The sequence below is a fragment of the Balaenoptera borealis genome, assembly GCF_965194805.1.
Source record: "Balaenoptera borealis genome assembly, chromosome: 1".
Lineage (NCBI taxonomy): Eukaryota > Metazoa > Chordata > Mammalia > Artiodactyla > Balaenopteridae > Balaenoptera > Balaenoptera borealis.
The window spans coordinates 187,826,881-187,853,963 of NC_138860.1; the positions used below are offsets into that span (position 1 = coordinate 187,826,881).

General features: G+C 39.4%; 1 protein-coding gene and 1 long non-coding RNA gene across 8 annotated transcripts in view; one reads left to right on the plus strand and one right to left on the minus strand.

Annotated features, from left to right (window-relative positions):
- RERE (arginine-glutamic acid dipeptide repeats) overlaps positions 1-27,083 on the plus strand; it is a 417,780-nt gene that overhangs the window by 212,822 nt on the left and 177,875 nt on the right. The gene's annotated exons all lie outside the window — the stretch shown is intronic.
- On the minus strand, positions 10,357-26,495 carry LOC309628242. Its single transcript, XR_014244276.1, has 2 exons — positions 13,504-26,495; positions 10,357-13,179 (listed from the first exon to the last, which is right to left on the minus strand). It is a non-coding gene; the product is annotated as an uncharacterized lncRNA (long non-coding RNA).

Here is a 27,083-nt window from a genome sequence, read left to right on the forward strand (position 1 = left end):
CCCTTAGCAAACGTCAAATGCATCTGGCTTATTACGTCAGCCGCACACATTGATTAATGTACACTGAGTTTTGTCTTCTTTCCTTATGAAGAAAATTATATAAGAGATTGACTTGCTTTTTAGGGGTAGCTTTTAATGAGAAGGGGGGATTAATTAGTTAGGTGGCTGACACCCACCAACCAGCTGAAAAAGAAAGCACCCCCATCTTGTGAACTTCAGGGAGCGAAAAAAGAAATTAGCACTCGTTCTCTTTTCAGTGCTGGTGGTGTCACTGGTCCCAGTATAATACAAAGGCTGGGGAATGAAGAGAAGGAAGAGCTTTTGTGAGTAGTCCTTTGCCGCTGTCCAGCAGGCTGGGCGGACTTCCGCAGGGGCATCATTGTGTGCAAGCACAAGGGGACTTGTCCGTGGGACTCGTAGAATTGGATTCTTCTGGTTGAAGTTTGAAGGCTTCTGCCCTTCTACATTCTGTCTGAAGGGAGATAAGACTCTGCTTCAATATTCCAGAATTGGTGGTGTGATGTATTTGTATTATTTTGGTGGAGACAGAACCGTTTCTAAAGATTTTTTTATTCAGCTGCAGAAAGAGCCTGGTCAGCTGGACAAAGCCGTGTTGAGAGATGTTAGTCCCTGTTGCGGAACCGTGAGGTGAGGCTAAAGAACCGTGTATAGTCACATTTCTGCTTCCCTGGAAAACCGATCTGATTTAAAAAAATCCCTTTATCTTGTGTGGAGGGGAGAGGGTTGGGAGGGAAGGGAAGCTAATGAAGAAAGGCTGGAAAGAGAGAGAGGTCTTTGAAAGCATGGCTGACCTCAGTGACAGGGCGTGGGAAGTGGCTTCTGTGCGTGGCACCCCGCCCCGGTGGGCGCACAGCTGCCCTAGAGAGGCTCTGCCTCGGGAAAGCTCCCCAGGGCCCAGCAGACTCGGGCCGGCTCCTGGGTGCAAGACTCCCTGGGGAGAGAGATGCTGCTTCTGAGCAATTGCAGCCCACCCCCTGCCAGCTCCACAGCGCGTGTGCTGCAGGGCAGGAGTGCCCTCCAGGTGCCACCTGCCACTCGCTGTAGGCAGCCACTCTCCGACAGATAGTTAATTATTTTCTCTTCTGTTCCATCTTTCCTCCCGGCCTCATCTTTTGTTGTGCTGCTTTTTTGAATTGTTTGTTTCATGTTTCCCGACCAGATTCACAGCTCCTGCTTCTGTCCAGTTCATTCTGGTTGAATGAGTAAGTACAGGACATGGGTGGTAGCCTGTCCAAGAGCAAAAGAGAGGTGGCGTGGCTGATTCACCGTACACTGTATGACCCCAGTGAGGAAGCCTTCAGAATACACACTTGTGTCCTGTCACGGTGATCTCGAGAACACAGTCTTACGTTTTCAGCTTGTTTTTATTAAGCTATCTTGAGTGCAGTTGGAATTGTTCTGAGCATATCGCTTTCTCTGGAAGAAAGAGACACATTGCCCTTTTATATTTTGGGGAGAAAGGCAGAAGGGCTGAGACCTAGACAGCCTCTGGTCTTATTTCTTGCTTGTATGAAATGATGCCGTTGTGCTGTTTCTTGAGGAAATGTAATTATCTTAACAGTGATTGCTGAGTATCAGGCAGTGAGTTGAGCCAGAGGAATGGGTTCTTTCAGAAGATGGACTAGAAAACTATCAACAGGATTGATCATTAAAAACAAAACAAAACGAAACAGGATTGATCGTTTAAAAAAAGACAAATCCACTGAACGGTTTATTTACAGAATTCCAGTGAAACTCCCTTGCTTTACAGACCTGCTTATTGTCCTCATCAGGTCTCCTGACTGGGTACTTTGATATATAGCTCTGCTCTGAATCTGACTGTGAAACTCTGTGCTGCAGGCCTTACTCCTTTCCTCTGACAGTAACCTTGTAACAGTGACATTGCAGGGAAAAATGCCTTTGTATCTACATCTTTTAGTCATGGAATTTTAACACACTGGTTGTTATTCTACCCAGTTTTCTAGTTCTATGTATTTTTTTCTGCTCATTGGCTTATTGTTTGGGTTATCATTTTAGAGATCTGGTTTAACAAGAAGCAACATGAATTTCTTTGAAAATTCAAATGCCTGTTTAAAAAATTAGTATCAGTACAAATTAAATGATTAGCGCTTGCTATTTTAACTTGCCATGGAAGCAGTGAGGGGTGAAACTTGGTTAACTTTCTCTTTCCGCTGGTGCACGCCCTGGGCATCTGTCGAGTTTAATAATGCTTTTGACTTCTGGGGGTAACTGAACTTGAAATTTCTCCAGGTCTTTGGTGGGGGAGGTACTTCAGCACTGTCACATACTCTGTGTCATCAGTGTTTCCAAAGATACATCACACCAAATTATAGATCTCTGAAGGTTAATTCAGTAGAGAAATTTGTTTTCTTATTCATATTGGGTTTTCTCTATAAGGGAGATAAAATACAGTGCAGGTCACTAGATTTCCAAGTTACAGGTTATTTTGTGTCTGGGATACTGGTTGGAGACATTTTGTGCTTGGGTCAGCTTTTTTGTAGGCAAATTTTACATCTCATGAACTAAAACTACGTATATATACACAAAGGTGTTTATGAAAAAGAGGCTCATTCCTATCAGTTCCCAGAGAAGTGCATCTTATTTTGTGTTATCGCTCAGGTAGCTGATAGGATGCAAGCTTTTTCTGTAAAACTCCAGATAGGAAATGTTTTCAGTTTTGTCTTCTCTGTGGCTGCTATTCATGTTGGTCACAGACAGTATGTGACAGCGTTGCTGTGTTCTGGTAAAACTTTGTTTACAGAAATAGGTGAGCTGGGAAGTAGCCTGTGGGCCGGTAGTTTGCTGACCCCTGAGCTAGTATAAACTCTTGAGGATTATTCCCCTGAAGGAGTCACTCCAAAGCTTTCTCTCCTTCTTCACTGTGGCTTCATGATTCTGTAAGGGGTGTGTGGTTTGCAGAGTTAGTGGGCAGTTCCTTTTTTCTTTCCTGTGTTATTTTGAGGGGGTGAATATTTTATTAATCTCTCTCCATAACTCCCTCCCCTGCCCCCATCCTGACCTTAATAGTTTTTGTATAGTGCACTGATAGATACGTATTCCTTGAAAGAACTCATTCTCACTAATGATCCTGGAGGATTTTTATAATATGTTTACATACCAAGAGCAATTAAATGTTTTTCTCAGCTTGTTTTTTTCTTTGGTAATTAGCTTATATCTGTAGAGAAATTTGGAAAGGGTAAACGTGCATAATAAAATACATTGAAATTCATGTCCTTATTTTTCTTGTGGGTCTTCTTTTGTTTGTTTTTTAAATTAAAAAATATTGCAACAAAATATTTAAGACAGCAGAAGAACCTTTTTATCTCTGTTTACTGAAAAGTATGGATTCTGTTTGATTTAGTATTTAACAGATAAATATTGATATGGGCAAATACTTTAGTGTTTGTTGCTGATGAAATAAAACATTTGATAGCCACGTAGACAAAGAAAACTTACCCAGATAAAAATTAGTCCACAGTCACAGATGGCATGTCTGATCCTAACCATCAGCTTTTATTTAGTTTTTTATTTAGAATTAAAAAAATTTGATTAAATTAATTAATTTATTTTTGGCTGCGTTGGGTCTTCGTTGCGGTGCACGGGCTTCTCACTGTGGTGGCCTCTCCTGTTACGGGGCATGGGCTCTAGGTGCGTGGGCCTCAGCAATTGTGGCTCACGGGCTCTAGAGCGCAGGCTCAGTAGTTGTGGCTCACGGGCCCAGCTGCTCCACGGCACATGGGATCCTCCCGGACCAGGGCCCAAACCCGTGTCCCCTGCGTTGGCAGGTGGATTCTTAACCACTGTGTCACCAGGGAAGCCCTTCAGCTTTTAAATATGCTTTTTAATATGCTTTTGCTCACAAGACATCCTGGGAAGTGAGGGGGATGGCTCTGTGCCAGCCTTTCTTCACTATGGAAGGAAGAGTACGGAACTCATTTGATTGACAGTGGATCTCAGAAGTCTGGTTTATATTAAAGTTCAGTATTGTTATTACTGTCCTTCTATAATTATGCAAACTGTTTTTAAGAAACATTATTACTTATTGACAGATTCTGTTCATATCCAGATAGAATATTAGGGTTTCAAATTTTATTTGAGACCAGGGTTTGAAGGTTTATGTCATAACCTAAACTAATGTGCTATGTATTATTTGCTGTTAGTTCAGTTGCTACATTTCTGGCTAAATTATTATAAAATTGTGATTTCTGCCCCTCCAGCTCCTTTTCACACATGCTTTGTTACAAATGAAGTAGTACACCACAGCCGTTAAATCTGGTTTTTGTCTTCACTAGTTGACCATGCTGTTTTTGTTGTATCTTACTACCCAGTGGCATACACACTTTACGTAATTTGTTGCGAGTACACACCCCTGCTCATTTATTTTATTTTGCTTGTGATCATGATTAAGTAATTTCACTTCACTGAGAGGTAGATTGCTCTTATGGAAAGAGCAGGCAGCTGGCTTCTGTTTTCAGTTCTGCTATCTGTGCTTCCTAGGTGTTACTTCAGACAAGCTATTTCATGTTTTAGAATGTTAGTTTCCATCTGTCTGTCAAATCGAGATACTACTTTGTCTTGCTTACTTCATAGTGGGGTTATTCTCATGTGAGAATAAAAAGAGGTAATATAGCACTTTGGAAATTTCGCAGTGGTCTACAAATGTAGGAGTGTCTGTTATGTCGATTGGCTGTATATAATAAAAACCCAAATCACAGTAGTAAAAAGTCTGTATTCTCATATAAAACAAGGTGTTTTCCAAGGTGTGCCATCCAGAGTTGAGAGAGTGCCCATGATCGTCAGGTATCTAGTTTCCTACAGTCTGCACCATTGTCGTTAGTGCATGGTTTCCGTTCTCAGGGTTTCCTCATGGTCACAGATGGCCAGTGCAGCCACAGTGGTCAGGTTCACGTTCTAGGCCAGTGTCACCGGAATCGTAGTCCGTGGACTGAACTGTCTGTTACTAGGCCACCGCGTACTGAGTACAGAAAGTAGCTGTTTAGAAACTTTTATAACCATTTGACACGGCCACACCATTTTATTAGTGTTTTTTATAAAAGTATTACTCTGCAGTGGATTGGGAGAAACTGGTTCTCCACTCTAGCCAGGCAGCTGAAAGAGGAGGGCCCATTCCAGAGCTTTGCTAGGACCCCTACCCAACAACTTCAGTTTAGGTAGATCTTCAGGGGAGCTGGGAGTTGGTTTTGGCTGTGTTCCAGTAATATAGGGGTTCTATTATTAAGGAAAATGGGGAGAGTGGAGGTTGAGTTAGGCAGCCAGCAATCTCTGCCACAGTTGGACATGTCTGAAACTGTAGTACAGTTCAGCACAGAATCAGATCCACAAATGCACCCGGTTCCTGAGTAGTAGTGACCCAAGGCACTGCAGCCATTTCTGGCATTAGGAGACTTACTGCATATCTCAGATGGAAAAGCATATTGAGAATGCTAAAAGCAGAGTATAATGATGTAAGAGATTATATGGTTGTCATTTGTAGAAAAGAACATTTTCAACAGATTTTAAATTTCCTTATATTTTCATAACTTAGAACTAAATTTGTGAATTCAGTTATGTTTAGTTACAGTTCCTCGTCTTAAACCAACATGAATTATCTTCTTGCAAATATCGTTGTTTGATTCTCCTAGGGTAAGATGTAGAAGTAGGACTCTTTACAAAGATGACTTTTAAAAGGTACCTTTTTATTGGTTTGGAATTGGCATGATCCTCTTTTGTATGTTATAGTGCACACCAGTATGTGTGTTTGTAAATGCAAGTGCATACAGGGTGGAAGCTGTAGGAAGGGTTTTAAGAGACAAGTTTAGGGCTTCCCTGGTGGCGCAGTGGTTGGGAATCTGCCTGCCAATGTAGGGGACCACGGGTTCGAGCCCTGGTCTGGGAAGATCCCACATGCCGCGGAGCGGCTAGGCCCGTGAGCCACAATTACTGAGCCTGCGCGTCTGGAGCCTGTGCTCCGCAACAAGAGAGGCCGCGACAGTGAGAGGCCCGCGCACCGTGATGAAGAGTGGCCTCCACTTGCCGCAACTAGAGAAAAGCCCTCGCACAGAAACGAAGACCCAACACAGCCATAAATAAAAAAATAAATATAAATAAAAGACAAGTTTATTAGAATGAAGTGGCTTGTTATTTAGCTGAATTTTGTTTGTGTTTTCCAGTTTTAATTTCATTGTCCTCTTTCATTGAGAAGAGGAAGTATGGTAAAATGTCTTCACTATGAGTGTAATACTTTACATTGGCATTGCAATATTTTTTCCTATTATAAAAGTCTGTGTTTCCTTCCAGTGAATTAAGCCCTTGTGTATTAAACCCTCTTATTGTGTAGCATTTGATACTAAGCATGAGGAAGAGATTTAAAAAAGAATGGTAGTTGCATCTTTAAGAGAAAATCAGAGTTCTTACCTGCAAATGTTTGTGAGGGTGCAGGGCATAAGTAAATGTCTTTAAAGTAGCTAAAAAGCAGTGTAGTTGCCATGGTATGTGTGCATTGCTGAGAAGGCTCAAAATGATGGAACCTGTCCATCGGGAAGGTTAAAGAGGAGGTGTCCTAAGGAACTGGTGAATTTGGGGTTGGCTTTTACAGATAGGTGTGGTGGGAGGGAGAAGAAAGTGGGCTCTAGGTGGAGAAACTCTTACCACTAATTGCTGGTTTAGAGTAGTTCTCATCATATGGATACTTTTTAGTCACAGTGGCTGGATTCGGATGTAGGATGATGATAGGCAAGGCCCGTTAATTGACTTGTATAGACAGTTTTGCATTGAAAATAGATGATTGTGCTTGGCTTTTCATCCAAAGGTACTAGTTGGCATTTTTGTTTTTCCTTTAATCAGTGAAGATAGTGCTGATGGTGGTTTGCCGTTCACTGTCAGTGGGAAAATTTATCTTGGTCGCAGATGGTCAGTGGCTGCCGGGAAGGTCAGGGCTTTTCTTGCTTTTAAGACCATCTGGGTTTTTTTGACCATTCCGTTTGAAGCATATGTACCTTTTCCTCTTGTTTTATCCTAGAAAAGCCTCTTCACACCACCAAGTTATTCACAGAGAAAAACTTGCCTTAGCTGCCTGCCGGCACAGGTGGCTTGATCTTTACTTTCTTGCAGCCCTGTGGAAGTTGGGACAAGACGTAGTGGATCTGATGGCAGCACCACGGGACTCTTGCAGCCCTCTCTTCAGAGTCTCGGTTGGAAGAGGTCCAACTGGCTTTCTCCTTTATAGTGAACAAACATTTGGGAAACTCTGCTCAGTTCCTAACATCTGAAATAGCTGAATAACTTTCAGTTGCTCCAGACACTGACAGAACAATACAGTTGAGTCGGGATGGTTTGGAGACTAATTGGTTGGCAACTCTTTCTACTCAGCAGTTCTTCAACTGTTCCAGAAAAAGAAACTGCTGGAGGATTCTGGGTGAGCATGTGGTCAGTGGGAGGGAAGCAGCAACTGTGAATTAGCATGGCTGAGGAGACTGCAGGTGTGGGAAGTCAAGGAACCTTAGTGACTTAGTTAAGTGGAGGAAATGCAATTTGAGGACTAGGTTTTCCAGACTAGCGAATTAACAGTGTGTTTACCCTGCTGCCTGGAAGCATTACCTTCATAGTTCCTTCTAAGTGTGAACTAATTAAGATGAGAAAAATTTCAGCTTTTACTTTGGAAAGCTTAAAGGCATGGTTTATGTACTTTCTGCAGCAGCAGCAGAATCAGAATTCCAAATCGACTAGCTTGGCCTTAGATTGACTGACCTGCAGGCTTCAAAGCAGTTCACCTTTCCCGCTGTCCTCAGGGCTCCTCTGGCTTTTTGCTTCAATCTGTACAGTTTCATGAAACTTGTTTCATGAGTTAATTTACCTCCCTGAATGGATATGAAACTTCTTGAGGGAACGAACTGTGTTTTAAACATTCCTGATATTCTCTGTGGTCCCTAGTACTGTTCGTTGTGGATTGTAGGCTGTTTATTGATTTGATGGATTTGTTCTCTGCCTTTGAGTTACTGGCTCCTCATCTTTCAGGTCTCAGCTCAAGTGTTGCCTACTCCAGACGATTTTTCTGACTACCTTATCCATGGCTTCAACCTCTTTCCTACTTAGTCATTCTCTAAGATGTTGCCCAGTCTTAATATCTTTATTGTTTTTATGACACTGATCATCACCCAAGATTACCTTGTTGGTTGACAGGCAGACCTCGGTGATACTGTGGGTTTGTTTCCAGATCACTGCAGTAAAGCAAATATCACAATAGAGTCACACCAATTTTTTGGTTTCCCAGTGCATATAAAAGTTATGTTTACAATATACTATGGTCTAATAAGTGTGCAATAGCATTATGTCTAAAAAAATACATACTTTAATTAAAAAATACTTTATTGTTAAAAAATGCCAACCATCACTCGAGCCTTCAGGGAGTCATAATCTTTTTACAGTAGCAAATATAAAAGATCACAGATCACCATAACAAATATAATAATAATGAAAAGGTCTGAAATATTGCAAGAATTACCAAAATGTGACACTGAGACGTGAAATGAGCAAATACTATTGGAAAAATGACACCGATAGACTTGCTTGATGCAGGTTTATCACAGCCTTAATTTGTAAAAACAAAATGCAATTATCTGCGAAGTACAGCAAAGAGAAGTGCAGTGAAACAAGGTATGACTGTATTTTTTTTTCCTTTCCCCAATAGAACACTAGAATTTCCTCAATAGTTTGCTTGTTTTCCCTTCCCCAATGGAACAAAAGCTCTTTGAGGACAAAAACCTCATTTGTTTTATTCTGTGACTGTTACAGGATCTAGCACTCAGTTAGGCATTCAGTACATAGTCACTGAATGAATGAGTGAACGAATGAAAATGTTAATAAATATTTTGCAATTTAGCCAACTCGATTTGGTTTTTACCTGGGGCTGTGGTTTCTTAAGCTGCGTTCTGAGGTGGTGCATTTGGTGGTTACCAGGGAAGATGGTCAGAGGGAGGCTCCATGAGAGAAGCTCTGGGCCCCTGTTTCTACTTGAAGGATGATTTGGATTTCAATTTATAAAGGTTTTGTTTGGAAAAGAGAAATAAAAGGCCCATCTCTACCTTACGGCATCTGTGCATCTTGAGCTCTACTTTAACTGCTGTTGCTTAGTTGCCATTTCATGTTGCTGAGGGAACCTGGCACAGATTATCTTTTCACCCCGGACCACATTTGCTGGTTGCTCAGGGATGGGCGTTTCTCTGGATCAGGTGTCACACCCCATGCAGTCAGCTGTAGGCTCTAGGCCAGAGTCACGTAAAACAAAGCATGGCCACCTAAAGGGACTGGAAAGGGCAACTGCCCTTAGAGGAGGGCATAGGAAGGGTGGGTCTGGGGACTTCTCTAGCTCAGGTACCTGACAGGGACTTCTGGTGAAATTTTAAAGAGGCAGACATGTTTCCGAAAAAGAGAAGTACTGGAATATGTCAGATTTGGAGGTTGGATGGTCTTTTTTTTCCTCAAGTGAAATGAGGATTTTTAATGACTTATTTTAAATTACCCCAGTGTGTTACTTTCTTGTCTTAAATGTTTCTGTATAGTTCAGCCAACATTCATTCAATGAATACTGTGTATATAATAGGAAGTCCATTGTGTAGGAGGAAAAAGATATGAATTAGTCTCCCCCTCAAGAATGGTCAGCTCCAAGGGGTTGGGGGAGGGAGGGAGATGCTTGCCTATTTGTTTATTGCTATAGACCCAGGGCCATACAGTTTCTGGCACATAGTAGGAGCTTAATAATTATTTGTTGAATGTAAAAATATGAATCAAGTATGGCCTCTGCGCTCAAGTGGTTCAAGAGGAATAGGGAGGGATCACTACACACTTGAAGAGAGTGGGGCTCGGAGAAGTGCGAGAGCGCTTTCCATGGGTAGGACTTGGCAAGGGTACCCCAGAGTGGTAGCTTTTGAGCTGAGCTTCGAAGGGTTGGAAGGATTTTTTTTTTCTTTCTTTTTTATACATTTATGTATTTATTTATTTTTTTTGGCTGCATTGGGTCTTCGTTGCTGTGCGCGGGCTTTCTCCAGTTGCAGTGAGCAGGGGCTACTCTTCGTTGTGGTGCACGGGCTTCTCATCACGGTGGCTTCTCTTGTTGTGGAGCACGGGCTCTAGGCGCGTGGGCTTCAGTAGTTGTGGCACGCAGGCTCAGTACTTGTGGCTCTCGGGCTCTAGAGCGCAGGCTCAGTAGTTGTGGCGCACGGGCTTAGTTGCTCCACGGCATGTGGGGTCTTCCCGGACCAGGGCTCGAATCCGTGTCCCCTGCATTGGCAGGCGGGTTCTTAACCACTGCGCCACCAGGGAAGCCCTGGGTTGGAAGGATTTTTTTTTTTTTTTTTTTAAAGATTTATTTATTTTATTGATTGATTGATTGATTGATTGCTATGTTGGGTCTTCGTTTCTGTGCTAGGGCTTTCTCTAGTTACGGCGAGCGGGGGCCACTCTTCATCGCGGTGCGCGGGCCTCTCACTATCGCGGCCTCTCTTGTTGCAGAGCACAGGCTCCAGACGCGCAGGCTCAGTAGCTGTGGCTCACGGACCTAGTTGCTCCGCGGCATGTGGGATCCTCCCAAACCAGGGCTCGAACCCGTGTCCCCTGCATTAGCAGGCAGACTCCCAAACACTGCGCCACCAGGGAAGCCCTGGGTTGGAAGGATTTTGACGGGAAAACAGAAAAGCTTTTTAGGACACAAGATAGAGGCAAAATATTTTTGTTGAATGTTGGGGTCTAGCTTGGTTTGGTGAAGAGAGTGGTCAGAGATAGAGCTGGAAAGATATGCCTGGCTTTGAAAGTCACGCTGAGAAACTGGATTAGTTGTTGGGGAACCATGGATGGTTTTTTTTTTTTTTTTTTACCAGTTGAGTACGCGATCAGGATTACGCTTTCAGAAAATTAGAGTTAGAGATAGAAGAACTTATTAGGAAGACACGGGTGACAGGATGGCCAGGATTTCCTGCTCATTGACTAGCTGTTGAGTGTGTGAGAGAAGGTGGTAAGGAATCCTTTAAGGTTTATGAGACCCAAACACTGGGAAAGGGATTTGTTCCATCAGAAGCTGTGGCATTTGTTATGAGTGTGAGAAAATAATTTAATGCTGAGTTTTGTTTTACTTGTTAATATTTCAAAATTGTTCTTAAATTTTAGTTTCCTGGCCTGTGTTCTTACTCCAGGGATGTGGTTCTGATCAATCTGTTGTCTGTTAACGCGCTCAGCAGCTATTCATTCCTTTGGTAGATTCCTGTGACAATTCCAGCTGCTTTCTTATATCTTGTCTCTATTTCCTTATATACATTTTCTAATTTAGTTCTTTTGGTTTGGTTGCTATTTTGTATTTTAACTAGAAACCACATAATTACGAAATGTATAAATTTGTGAACATTGGTAAAATACATCCTTTATCTGTTGCCCATAGTGCATCTGCAGCATCTGGTCTCCAGCTGAAATCTGCCTGAGAAATGAAGTTCATTTACTTTATCATGATGAGACTTGTCCTTCAGGTGTGCTCCCCTTTTCCTGAGTTTCCTCATTTGGTTACCAGAACTTTTAGCTGATGCCGTTTCTTAGGCAGAAGGCAGGTGAGGTCTGTTAGTGGTTTCTTTAAAAACAAACAAACAAACAAAAAAAACCTCCTTACTGTAAATCACAAATACAAACAACCACACAAAGCATATGTATAGCTTAATGAATTGTAATGTGTAACTACCTCCCAGGTGAAGAAACAGGACTTTGCCAGCCATCTCCCAGTTCCTCTGCAATGACAGTCCCCTCCTTCCTTACAAAATTAACCACTGCCCTGACTTTTAAAGTAGTGATTTCTTCATGTTCTTTTATAGTTTTATCTCCCAAGCATGGATCTCTGGATACTACAGTTTAGTTTTGCCTGTGATCTTATAATCTGTAGTCCTCCCTCCCCGCCCTTCATTCATCCCTTTATTTTCTTAACACTTTATTGAAAAAGCCAAGCCATTTGACGTGAAGTATCTCCCATAATCTAGATTTTGTTGATTGCTAGTGCAGTAAAGATGTGCCTCTGTCTACTGCATTTCCTGCACATTAATAGCTGGATCCAGAGGCTTGTTCAGACTTGAGTCTGACCCATTTGGGCAAGATTACAAATGGTGTAGTAAACTTTTACCAGAGGCATGTCGTGTCTGGTTTTTTTGTTGTTGTTTGTTTGTTTTTTCTCCTTTCTCTTTTGGATTTTACTACCTGTATCCATTAATTCCTTGGGTGTTGCAAAATTATGAGATTCTAATTCTACCATTGCATTTTCATTTATTAGCTAGAATAATTCATATGGCAGTGCTTCCTGTTATCTTCGATTTGCCTATCCAGTTGTACCGTTTATTTAGGAAAGACAGGATAAAAGCTTGATTCTTTCTCTTTACCCACTTTTCAAATAATGCGTTGGGTACCCTTAAAGATATTGATGGGTTTCAAATAATTGCAATTCTTAATCCTTATTGAAGCCCAGATTGTTCCATCACTGGCTACTGGGAGCCTCTCCAAGTTGGCTTCTAAGTCCTTTGATATGACCCTAGTGGTCTAATGTCCTTGCTATCTGTATGTCTAGCTGCTCCATCCCCATCTTGTGCATTTCCACAGCAGAGCGGAATCACCATTTCTTCTAGACTCCATGGTTTCTTTTAGTGAGAAATGATATTTCAAGAGCACATTCTGGGCTGTTTGGGTCTCATTTCTACTGGATTGGTCATTATGTCTAGATCTTTGGATTTTTATAAATTACATGAAAATTTCTAAAATTTCAGTGGACAGAGCTGGGAAACATTATTATAGTGATACTTTATCAATCATACTGATATTTCTTTTTTTTTTAATGCATAGACTTTTAAATTTTTATTTTATTTATTTTATTTTTGGCTGCGTTGGGTCTTCATTGCTGCGTACTGATATTTCTAATTCAAATTCAGAATTACAGAGTTTTTACCTCATCTGTATTCCATCTGTATCTTTCACACAGAGACTCCTGATTCTCAGGGACACAGGAGTGACAAAATTAGAATATCCTGTCATTATTTTCTTTATCTCACCTTACCCAAACAGCTGTCTCAGAGTAACAGTATTAATACCATGCTCACCAATTATGATTACTGAAGAGTATTTAAAAAAAGTTTTGTTTGTGCTCTCCCTATGCTTCCCCCATGTTTTTTTTTTTTTTTTTTTTTTTAATTTATTTATTTATTTATTTATTTATTTTTGCTGTGTTGGGTCTTCGTTTCTGTGCAAGGGCTTTCTCTAGTTGCGGCAAGCAGGGGCCTCTCTTCATCGCGGTGCGCGGGCCTCTCACTATCGCGGCCTCTCTTGTTGCGGAGCACAGGCTCCAGACGCGCAGGCTCAGTAATTGTGGCTCACGGGCCCAGTTGCTCCGTGGCATGTGGGATCTTCCCAGACCAGGGCTCGAACCCGTGTCCCCTGCATTGGCAGGCAGATTCTCAACCGCTGCGCCACCAGGGAAGCCCTTCCCCCATGTTTTAAATGATAGTATCGATACTATGTCTACATTTTCAGATTTCATAACTAGTACATACTATAGTCTCTTCTCTTTAACCCTTATTTGGTCTTAGTTCTCCAAGTAACTCTATATTTTATCTTTACCACTAGTGCTTATATAGATGTCTCTCTAGTCATCTTAGTTGTCTGGAGGAACTATAGTCCCCGACTTCTTGAATGCTTATAACAGGTTGTTTGTGCCCTTACACTTGCAGGTCAGATTTGCTGGCTAATGTTTTCTTTTCTTTCTTTCTTACTTTAAAAAATTGAGGTATAATTGACATACAACATCATATTACTCTCAGGTGTACAGCATAATGATTCGATATTTGAATATATTGTGAAGTGATCACCACAATAAGTCTTGTTAACAGCTGTCACCATACATAGTTACAGAATTTTTTTTTCCTTGTGATGAGAACTTCTAAGGTCTACTCTCAGCAACTTTCAAACGCACAGTACAGTATTACTAACTATGGTCACCATAACATGTTTTCTTTCCTTGAGTGCCTTAAATATGCAACAACATTTTCTTCAGGCGTAAAGCACTGCTGTCAAAGTCTGTTGAAAATCTAATTATCTTTGTTTTATAATTCACATATTGTTTTTTCCTAGATGCCTGAAGAAATTTTTTTTTCCTTTAAAGTCCAGTAATTTTAGTAGAAAGAATGTGTCTTAATTTGGACCTTCTGGATTAGTGTGCTTAAGTATATGGCATGCTCTTGAAGTGTGAAGTTTCAAATCTTTTCATTTCAGGAAAATATTCTTGAATTACAGTGTTTGTTCTTACCCTTAGATTTTAGTGTTTGTTCTTATCCTTAGATTTGGTTTTCTTTTCCAGGAGCTTCTGCTGTCTGTATGTTAGTTGTTCCTTGCCTATCTTTAATATTTGTCACTTTCTCCTGAATCCTTTTTGTTTTTTATTTCTTTTTTGACTTTAAAATTTTCTTCTTTTCACCTTCTCTTTCTCATAAGGCATTGCTAGCTGTGTTTATTCACTCTTGTATTCCTTCTGGTTTAGTCTTCATTTCTAAAATAATTTTTGTCTGACATTTCACGTCTGAGTTTTCCTGTGTCTGATACGTATTGCTTTCTAATGTCTTGTATCATTTATTTAATAATATCTTTTAGCTTGTTTTGAAACAGTGCATTACAGTTTTTGGTGGTGTGTGTGTGTGAACGCAGGTTTTTTTTTTTTTTTTTTGCTGTGCTTTCCTTGTAGGGATACAATCCTGCTCCTTATTCCTTTTGTTTTTCCCCCTATTAGTAGCATTGTATGAGGTTTAACCTCAGTACTTTTGCTTATTTTTATGCACATTTGATTTTCTTGAACTTTTAGAAGGAGGTGTGTGTGGTTCAGAGTAGTTTCTTGTAACTTCACGGAACCCCCTCTTCCGTTGTTATGTGATGTTAAAAATATGGTGCTTGCATTTTGTGAGTTCCTGACTCTATTCCCTTCGTTCACTTTCATTTGAACCTTCTTTTTCCTTTACTCTCTTGTTCCTGTTCTGCTCAGTCTGTGCTCCATTCCCTGTAGTTTCTCCTCTGTTATGGGGCATTCTCCTGGAAGGGAGCTGTGGTGAGTTTTTAGAGTTCACCCGTGGTTAGACTACTTAGCCTTTCCTGGTTCCCCTGTACTAACTTGCATCCCCATGGACAAAACCCCTGCAGTCACAAGCTGCTGTTAGCACATTGGCCCACCTCCATGCTTATTAACGATTTTGAGATCCTCCTGATCTTCGGTGTGAGAGGTACAGCATTCCTTCAGTTTTCTCCCCTACAAATGCTGACAAGCACAGGCCTTTCCATTGCTGGTGGTCTGTGCCCCGCACCTGCTTACATTTGGGGATTTGTGAAGATACCTTGTTTCCGCATTCTGTTTTGTTGTCAGCGGGAGCTTGGTTTGACTCTCTAGTTGATCTGTTTTTATGGTGGTGAGTCAGGAAGATCTGTAAACTACGCTGCCATCCTCCTAGAATTCCTGGTATCTTACTTTTTATTGAAATGGTTTTCTACTAAGCCTAGGATCACAAACATGTGAATTCTTAGTGTGACCTGCTGTTTGTCATGGCTGCCACCGTTTCTGTATAAGCCCTGAGGGGAGGGACAGGTACAGAAGACAAGAAAGAAGGAACAGTTTATCAATTACCGGCTGAGTTTGGTCCCCTAACCCCATGGACTTTCCCCACGTAGTGGTCTAGGCCATGTCAGAGGCATGGATGCTCAGTTTTCTTCTAAAATTTTTTCTAGTCCAGGAGAAGCTTGAAGTCCTGTCTTCATAAACAGATGCTCAGATCGACATGTGAAATCTCCCCATTGGTGGTGCGAAGATGCTGCTCCCCTCCCACTTCCGCCCCCCGCCCCACATGTATGTGTTAGAGCTTTGCGTCTCCCCTATTGGTTCACCCTTTACAAGGTGACTTAAAACATACTAACTTTCCAGAAAAATTTTATTTTGAGCAAAAGGAGCAACTGGTTTAGTGACTGGAATTGTAGATTTGAGGAGATGTTTTGTATGATTATTTCTGGATTATACATTTATCTGAGGTAATATATCAGCACACAATTATAGCTGAGATTTTTTACATGTTTCACAAACATAAACATTAGACATTACAAGTGTCACAACAATTCAGTCTGTATGCATGCATATTAAATAAGTATACATTTATAAAATATAGTTGCATAAATCAGACAGGAAAACCTCAAAAAGTATAACCATCAGTCAACATTGCTATTGATTTTATGTAAATATAAAGTATGTTAATAAGAGGAAATGATGCTTTCCAATATTGGTGATAGCATACAAAGTGAGATTAAGATGCCAGTGATCTCAAGGGCTAAGGTGTAACTTTTATTTCTTGAATGCAGATTTAAATGAATCTACACATATACTATCAAGCTATTTTCAATGGGAAGAGGAAAGTCTTTTCAACAAATAGGCTGGGACAGTTGAATATCCATAGGGCAAAAACAAAAGACAAAACCCTAACTCACACCATATGTAAGAGTTAATTTGAGATGGATCATTGACTTAAATATAAGGTAAAAATTATGTATCTTTACAACCTTGATGGAGGCAAAGATTTCTTAAAGAGGAGATGGAAGGTATTGACCATAAAAGAAAAAAAAAGGGAATTCATCAAGAGACATTGTTAATATTCATAAAGGAAGCGTCAGACAGTGAGAAAATGTTTACAACACAAATCTGAGAAAGGAATTGAATCCAGAATACATGAAAAACCTCAAACAAAACTGCTACAACTTAATAATAAGGCAACTCAGTTTTTAAAAATGACTTGAATATAGAGACACTTTAAGAAAGAGGATATATGACTGGAGGATAAGCCCATGAAAAAGTGCTCAAGATCATTAGTCATCAGGAAAATGTAAGTTAAAACTACAGTAAATACCACAGTACAGCCACTAGAATGGCTAAATGGAAAAGGCTGATGACTGATTATCAAGGATGCCTTTCTGGCAAGGAACTCTCCAGCTTTGCTGGTGGGAATGAAAACGGTACAACCACTTAAACAGTTCTGACAGTTTCTTAAAATTTAAATATATAGATCTATCCTGGTCTCTATAATAGAAATCAGATTAGTGGTTGCTTCTACAGGTAGGGTAGAGATTGAGTGGGAATGTGCTTGAGAGAACCTTCTGCAAGAGTAGAACTATTTTGGACTTAGGTTATAAGGGGGTCTATGTACATCTTCATAAAAACTAATTGAGAGACTTCCCTGGTGGCACAGTGGTTAAGACTCTGCCTGCCAATGCAGGGGACACGGGTTCGATCCCTGCTCGGGGAAGATCCCACATGCCTCGGAGCAACTAAGCCCGTGCGCCACAACTACTGAGCCTGTGAGCCACAACTACTGAAGCCTGTGCGCTCTAGGGGCCCGCATGCTACAACTACTGAGTCCTCATGCTGCAACTACTGAAGCCCGTGTGCCTAGAGTCCGTGCTTCACAAGAGAAGCCACTGCAGTGAGAAGCCCACGCACTGCAATGAAGACCCAATGCAGCCAAAAAAAAAAAATTATTAAAAAAAACCTAATTGAACAGTGTACCTAAGGTCTCTGTATTTTGCTGTATGGAAATTATATTTCAATTTTTAAAATTGAGTGCAGATTATAAAACATTTTATACAGTTTGGTAAGTGTAAATGTTACAATGCTGTTTCATAAAACTGCAGTTTTTGGATTTAATCCAAATTTTATTGGCATTGCATTTTAATTTTATTATGCAATACATGAGAGTAAAACTTAAAGGTTTCACATTTGGTTTTGTTCACCAGTGTCAAGCTGGTTTCACTGTATTGCATGAGGTGAATTCCAAAGCAAATGGCCCAAGTTACGTGCTAAATATAACTAAAGGCTGTCTGGTTATGCTGTGAACTTTTTGTCACCTTGGTTGTTTTTCATGAATTTTTTTTCTAGATGTTTAGGATATCAAACACCCGCTCCTAGTAGTTTGCCTACCCTTATCCTCTGTAAGGGGCTATTTATAGAGCATCCCGTGATAGGATGATGAATTTCAAAGAGAAGATCTTGCCAAATTACTTCACATCATCTTGGTAATTTTTGAAGTGTCCTTCCATTTTGCTATTTATATTTGGTTAGTTTTTAGCCTCTTCTATCTTGTTTTGTTATAGTCAGCCTCTGGAAGATGCTGGCTCCTGCAGGTACAACCTAGTTTGAATTCCTCTATGCCTTATTTTTCATATCCTAGCTACTTTATTGATTTTTTTATATAAAAATTCAATTGTGCATGAAGAACAGTTTATTCTTAAATTTTTATGTATTTATCACGTAGTCCACTTTATGAATATGTCCTTTTTCTAAGAAGGGGAATATTATACCTAGATATTATGTTTTTCCCAGAGTTAATTGGGAGGACTTTATTTTTATGGCAAGCTCTGAGTTCATGCTTTATGTAGCATACATTTTTGTGGACTGCTTTGTGGAAAAAATCACGGAAAGATTTTTCTTAAGAGTTCATTCAAATATATTTACAAGAAAATGTCACGGCTGTGTTTATTTTTTTCGAAATGCTGTGAGTTAGGAACTGTTTTGTATTTTGCCTTCCTCAGGAAAAATGCAGGATAAATGTGGCCAGATTTTTAAGAGACAGTGGATTTCTGCTATGTAAGAAGCTTCAGCTTTGATGAGCTTTGAATGTAATTTTCATGAACCTTCATAAAAATATGATTCTTTGGTACATTCTTCTTCTTTAAATGTGCTTCACCTTTCTTACCTAATTCTATCTATTTCGTATCTGTGATATAAAGGCATGTTGGAACATCACGGCTGTATCAACTAAAAATACACTAGACTCCGTTTATGACACTTCAGGGAAAGGGGACCAAGAAGACATTCATGGTATTTTCTGCTTTAATACAAGACAGTAGTCATTATTTCTCTGCCTCTGTTACATAATAGCTAAATCTCAGTTTGTGATATCATAGACTGAGAAATTTACACATAATGCACAAAATTGGAAAACCAAACATTCAGTAGTGCTGTTTAGAAGCTATCATTTATTTTTAGTTACTGTTTTATTTAAAACTAGCTTTGTTAGAGCCAGCATTTGTTAGTGGACTATCTAGGGGTAATCTACCCTTAGGATGATTTGCTTAGAGGGTTAGGACCTCATGTTGATAGGATAACATTAGAAGGCTTTCCCTCCCTATTCAGGTATTATAACAAATAGGTGGAAGGGTGAGGAGCTGGCTTTAGTTGGTACACAGGAGTGTCCTATTATTCCCTGAGTGAGGGCCAGGTGAAGGTTTCCACATTTTGTATTGTAAGTTATCTCTTTAGGGCAACTTAATATTTTGTTGCTTGGGGTAGTCACATCATATATATGTATTTGCAGGGTGGGGATACAGACAGTACAAAAACAAATGTTACAGTGTGGTGCTAAGTGTAGTGGTTCTTAAACTGGGAGCCTGTGAATGTTCAGACATTTTCTGCAATTGTTTGCATGGCATGCTCATTTTCTTGAGAGACAAAAGGCCTAGCAAAGGTTAAGATCCATCGTTCTAGAGCCTGATTTGAGGTGTAGTTACCAGGTATCGATTTCTCCATAAATGCAAAGAGGCAGTAGCCTCTGTAAATTCCCCACGCAGTTGATTCCACTATCTCCTCTTTTGTATGATCATATTATATTTTCTTGGGCATTGTTTCATTTTATGTCTCAATAATTATTTACTGCCAATTAGAACTCTGACACTTTCTCTTGTTAGCCTACCTGACATAACATTGGTAGAGCTAGAAAATGATTTCCTGCATTTCCCTCTATAGCGATTGCCTCCCTCAAATTATAGAATATGGTAATATTGTTAATAGGTAAAGTGGTGACTGTATTATGTGGTAATTGCGAAGAGTCAGCTATTAATGTTTTCTTTTGACAATAAAAGCTTTTCTGGACTTAACAGAATTAGGGGAGTAATTGTGATCCTTGTTTTAAAGGTCATCATTGGTGATCGGTGGAGAGCTCTAATGTGTCTTTCTAGAAATCTGTGAAATTTAGTTTGCACTAATCCTGGTGACTGTGCACGAATAACAGACAGCAACACAGATGAGCACAGCCTTGAGCTTGGTAACTGCTTTAGATTTGGGCTCCAAGTAAGGACTTCAGGGAAGGTTTCTCTGTTCTTAAAAACTAGGAGATTAATAGATCTTCCGTCCAGGAGGGCTCCGTAATTTCAGTTGGACACTGCCAAAAACAAGGACTCTGTAGGTATTAATATGACTCTGCTTCTTTGTTAGTAGCCTTGACAAAAGCTTCCTTTTTATGTGTATTTACTTTTCAAATAAAGGATCTTTTACTATGTTGTATTTTAATACAAGGGGCAGATGTCTCCAGCTCTGAGCTGGGCTTTGCGACATGTCCTGCCTTTTGAATGTTTCTTTCAACTTGGGTAGCTCTCTTTGTTAAAAGGCCAAACCCCTTAGTGAGATGTTCTGGGAAAGAGGACCCCTTGATATTTGAAAGGTGAGAAATCCATTTAAGCCACGTGACGGCTACCGACAACCCTACTGCCTGGTTCTGCTTGTTCTAATGTAAGTGATAGATGCTCTGGCTGGTTGTGTTCAGTAATTGGATGTGAACTATGTAAGTGACATTTCATGGCAAATGTGAGGGCGCTGTGGATGGCACTCGGTTTCTGTGTTGCTGCCTTAGGCTTAAAGGTAAAAACCGTAATGGAATTTAATTATTAGAGCATATATTCAAATATTAGTTCAGTGCATTTGTGATACCCTTAGTTGTTAGGTAACTGTTCGATTATTGTGTATGACACTGAGTGTGTGTGATTTATAATGCCAGTGTGTGCAGTGCAGCAATAGAAATGCTAGTAAGGCTGTGTGTAGGGCGGGCTGCCATCAATACTTTGTCAGCAGCTTGCTGCCAAGTAGTCCTCTAGGAAACACATAATCTGCAATCAAAGAGGAGTTTGTGGAAATAGCAAACATAGACAAAAAATGTTACAGAAAATAGTGTTCATTGCTTTCTTTCAGGAGAGGTTTCAGTTACATCTTATTAATAACACCTTCTTCCCTTTTTAAGTGTGTATACAGCCTTGATGGTCTGGTCTATCACCAGATGAAGAGGAGTCGGTCATACTCTTTGTTCATTTCAGGGCTGGTTTTACAAGGTAGCATTGAGTGGAACATCTTATATTCAATTAGAGACTCTGTAGATTTCATATTTAAAGGCTCTATGCCTTTTCATATCAGTAACACTATGAGCATTTTTGAGGTGAGGTGGTCTCTGAATAGGATGGTATGGCATGTATGGAGGGCAAAGGAGTAGATGGCTTTCTTCTACAAGCAGTTGAGAACGTGTATGACTGTTTATACAGTGGTCCCTCAGTATCCTCAGGGGATTGGTCCAGGACCCCCCTGTGGATAGCCAAATACTCAGATGCTCAAGTCCCTATGTGCTGGGAAACAGAAAATTCATGTGACTTGCTTGATTGCCGCTAGTCACTTCATTGCAGTTGTCTGGAAGTGAACCCGTAATATCATTAAGGTATGCATGTATACATACTATGTATGTAGTATACCACTATACATAGTAATAGGTATGTATAATATATGTGTAAGTTCTATGTAATGTTTACTCATATCATGCAATAAAATGCTGTAAGCACTCCAGAAACCACCCTCATGCCCTCTCCTAGCCACTAGCCCCACGATAACTACCGCTGTGAGCTCTGACATCATAGATCAGTTCTGCCTGCCTTTGAACTTTATACGTAAAGGGTATCATGTAGTATATATTTATCTGTGTCTGGTTTCTTTGGCTTACCATATTGTTTGTGAGTTGCATCCATGTTTTTGTGTGTTACAGTAATTCATTTTAATTGCTATGTAATAATGCATTGTATGGATATACTGCAATTGATCCTAAACTGTTAGTGACTATTTGGAAGATTAGAAGGATTTTAAAACATCCCTTTCAGTAATTGAGCAAACAAGTAGCTCATAAATCAGTAAGAATACTGAACAGCAAGTTTAAAAATTTGAGTTAAATGTCATACATACAGACTACTATGCCCAGCAACCAAAGAATATACATTCTTTTCAGGTACATATGGGACATTTACCAGAAATGGCAATGTTGGATCTTAATGCAGGTCTTCACATATTTTAGAGGATTGAAATCATACAGAACATCTTCTCTAACCAGAGTGGAATTAAGCTAGAAGTAAAAAAACAAAATGATTACCTGGAATATCCAGAAATGTTTGGAATAAAGTGATGCACTTCTAAGTAGTCTATGAGCCAAATAAGGAATCACATTGGAAATTAGAAAATATTTTGCAGTGAATGATTAATGAAACTATGACATATCAGAATTATTGGATATAGCTAAACATATGCTCAGAGGTAAATTTTTAGCCTTAAATATATATGAAAATAAGAAAGGTAGAGTAAAATCAATGGTTTTAGTATCTGTATTGAGAAATTTAAAAATAACTTAAACCAAGGAAAGGAAGGGAATAATGAACATAAGAGCTCAAATTAATGAATTAATAAGGAAGTGTACATTAAAGATAATTAATAATATCAGAAGTTGCTCATTTGAAATGACTAATGAAACTTAAATTCCTGTACAGATGATAAAGAAGAGAAAGAAAAAAAGGCAGCAAGTTACTAATACGAAGAATAAAACTGGGACAGCACTACAGATCCTACAGGCTTTGATATCAGAGGACATTATGAACAATGTTACCTATTAATTTTGAATATTTAGCTATGGCACCAAACATTCAAAGACAAACCTAAGACAAATTTGCACAAACATGAATAAGAATGCTTATAGTAGCAGCCTTGGTTGTAGTAGTGAAAAACTGGAAATGACCCAAATATCGATCAGCAGGAAATTTTTGAACAAATCGTGGCATATTGTACGTAGATGTAATATGTATCATTTAAAATGAATGGACTAGGGCATGGATGAATCATGCAAGCATAATGCTGAATAAACAAAGCAGATTGCAGAGGCAGTCAGAGTACGGTATCATTTGTGTAAAATGTAAAAACTGCAAAACGATACCTTATATAGTTTTAGCTGTATGTACATATGAAGTAAAAGTATAAAGCACTGTGTGGGAATGAGCAACAGTGAATTCAAGATAGTGTTTACCTCTGGGGGGAAGTAAGAGAGACCTGTCTAGAAGGAGTGTATAGGCAGTTTCTTCAGGTTTGGTTATGTTTTATTTCTTAAAATATGTTTGGCCCATAGTTATATTATTTTTATACCTTTATGCCTGTGAAATTTTTCATAATACATTTTATAAAAGAAAAAAAGGTAAAAAAAAACCACACAAAACCTGGAGTTTTCATGAACAAAGCTCAGCCTTAGTGAGAGACAGAGACTTGGATTTCTGTGTTGTCCCTGTGGATGGGGAAATTGGTGTATGGATTTATTAAGGTGATCTAACCCCCCTTGTGTGTCTGTATGAAGCGCAGTACACTGTTCCCTGCCAAATTCAGGTGCTTTTGAAAAGACAGCTAGTTTTAAGGAAAGCAATACCCGAAGAGATTAAATACAGTATACAAAATGTTACTTGCCTAGGATTGTATGGTTACTAAGTGGCAGATTTCATTGCCAGTGGCTTTTTTAAAGCACTTAACCATTCTCTGACCTTTTTCGGGAAGGGTGGAGAGATTGCTAACGGGTCTGTCCCTCTATTGGAATGTTAGCTCTGTCAAGACTGGGACTTTATCTGTGTTTTTCCTCTCCAGAGTCCTCAGTATGTAGCTCCAGAACAATGGTCTGATACCTGGTAGAAGCTCGTTAAATATGGATTACATGATTTGAGGAAATTATACTGTAAAACTAATTTGAAAACATTTTTTTCACTCTCATAACTATTGTCTCTGTAACTGTTATCATATTCTGGGGTTTTTAGGAGATCATTGAAGTCTCAGCTCAGAAGTTTTATCCAGCAAATTATTTGATTTTGAAGAACGTGGGGTTGTTGTCTGTAGTGGTCTTCTCCAGCATCAGCTGGTAGAAAGAAGCATCACAGCTGACTCAAGAGTTGTTTTTCTCATAGTAACGTCTCTTTGTGTTAAAATGGGGGAAGGAATTTAGATTAGAATGTTTTTCTAGCATTCTCTGGCACAAAAGCTTTTTCAGCAGAGCAGATTCATCAATTCTAAAGGAAGTTAGTCTTTTTGTGGTAATGGAAATATTCCCTATCTTGATTGTGGTGGTGGTTATACAACACATTTATCAAACACAATTTTATTGTGTATAAAATATACCTCAATAAAGCTGATTTAGGAAAACAATAGATGAACCAAAACCAAAACAGTAAAACAAAACCCCCAAATTAAAACATTTCTGAAAAAGGATAGAGGATGAAGGATTTTAAAGAAAACGGTCTTCCTTCAGAAGTTACTAACATTTATATAGGTTGTATTAGTGCTTGAACATGATGGGGAATCTTCTTGGCAAAAATTAACCTATTTTAAAATGAACTGTGGCTCTGGTCATACGCTCTTTGATTTTCTTCCTTTCTTTTAAGCAGCATTTCCTCAGCTTGGCTCATACTTGAGTGAATACCGTGATTGATTATCTGGGATTAACTCAGCCTTCTCATTTCCTGCCTTCCGTTTCTTCTCCAGCAGGCCAGTGGGCCTTTGTTGTCTGGCATGTGGACTGAGATAAGCTGTCAGGGCATATGTTTGTGTTAGAATAATGGTTGTAGATAGAACAGGTATAAATAGACTAGCAGGTAGTAAAGGTTACAGTCTTCGTTTTGGTTTAAGTCAAAAGGAGAGAAGAATAAATAAGATACTTACAACTGACTATATAAAGTGAAATAGGAAAACCTGAATTTTTAGGGTTCCTACTGATTTTTCCCCTTTTCAACCAAACTATTTGAATTTGTTTATTGGCAAGTTCAAAATGTTTGTTAGCTGTAATTGGATTCTTACTATGTAGGCTGACTTTATTTAAATTTAAATAATTTCTGAACCTATATTAGTGTTCCTTAAAAGTGCAGAAACTCAATTCTAAAAACTTTGTGCTACTAAAAGGTATTTTATGGTGTTACTAGCTGTATGTTTTGCAGTTTAATTCAGAAAACAATGATACAAAAAGGTTATCACCTACAAAGAGAGGAAATGCTGGATTCACATAAAATAGGTATGTTCATCTTTATAAAACATGATAATTCAGTATAGTATGGTAAGCTAAAAGTTTGTTTTTTTGTTGGGTTTTTTTGGTTTGTTTGTTTTATTCTTAAAAGTTGACGTTTCATGTTGTCAGTTTTCTTAGGTAGGAGGCAGCACAATTTTTGAAATGGCCACAAAGTTGCCTGGAATTGCAAATTGCTGAATAAAAGTTACCCAGGTTACTACCTATTTTCTCCTTGCATGCTTTCGGCTTAATAGGTTCACCATTGTTTGTTTTTGTTTTTTTAAAATTATTTTATTTATTTTTATTTTTGGCTGTGTTGGGTCCTTGTTTCTGTGCGAGGGCTTTCTCTAGTTGGGGCAAGCAGGGGCCACTCTTCATCGTGGTGCGCGGGCCTCTCACTATCACGGCCTCTCTTGTTGCGGAGCACAGGCTCCAGACGCGCAGGCTCAGCAGTTGTGGCTCACGGGCCTAGTTGCTCCGCGGCATGTGGGATCTTCCCAGACCAGGGCTCGAACCCGTGTCCCCTGCATTGGCAGGCGGATTCTCAACCACTGCGCCACCAGGGAAGCCCTCACCATTGTTTTAAAGTGTACCTTTTTAGTATAGCCCTATTTATATTCTTGTTTGAATCAAGATATTTCTCAATATCACGAGCTCAAATTCTAGAAAGAAAAATATCTTAAATTGAAACAAGAGGCTTCTTACCTAGATTTTCTTTAGGAGTTTAACTTCCTGCTCGCTACTAGAATGTCTGATTGTATAAATAAAAATAAAATCTTCTATTTTTTAATAGCTTCTGACTTCTAACTACATGTGTGCTCTAGCATGCCAGCCATGGTTCCGTCTGGGGAGCCTGCCAAAATTGTTTAAGCTCCCAGAGGCTGCGAGGGGGGCGTCTGTGCTGCTTGTGCGGTTTGTCCACTCCATCGCGTGGAGCAGCTCTTCTCTCCTATGGCCTTGGGTCTGCGGGGCCAGACTGCTTTCATGATCATACCGAGATGTCATTTGCCTTTTCCACTCTTCATTCTCTCATGAGTGTACCGTGGGGCTTTACAAAGGCTAAATGATGTGTGATACATCTCAACGGATTGAAGCAGAGTCAGATATGAGAATCTGTTTCCTTAAGCCAGGTATCCGAGAGATTTGTAAGAACATAATTATTACTGGTTTCCTAAATTTAGTTTGTTTTAAAAGCATAGTTGCTTGTTGTAATTATTTACATTAGCATGTCATGGGGTTATTGTTAAGTGAGTTACTAAAAATGTCTAAAATTTTTCTTTATTTTCATTTTCTAATATAGTAAACATTGATAAGATATGACCCACATAAACAAAAGCTCTTGGAATTCCTCAATAATTTTGATGAGAGTAAGGAATCCTGAGTCTAAGAAGTCTGAGAACCACTTCTGTGAAGCACACGTTGACTCAGTGAAATCTTTTCAAGATATTTCAGCATCAATTTTTAATAGTAAAATCTGTGTTATGTATCTTCAATCATAAGTTAGTAATTTTTATTTCTAAAATAATGTCATAGTTTAATTTGTGAAATTTCTAGAGAATTTTGGAAGACTACAGCCCAGGTTCTGCCCGCCCCTTCTTTAACTTCCTTTTCACTCCTGCCCCATCATTAATTTGTGATAGAGTTTTGTAGCTTTTCCGACTATGTCACGTACAAGAACTAATTAACTCCCCCAGAATGAGTAAAATCGCTGCTGCCATCACCATGATCACCAAACAACAGCCAATGTATTGCAAACATGTTAAACTTTGTAGTATTTGGGCTTGATTTTTTAAGAAAGAAATTCAGTGGAATGTTTAATTACGTGTAGTAGGGATTACGAGGAATTTGGCAATTTCTTATGGTGCTGCCTATAAA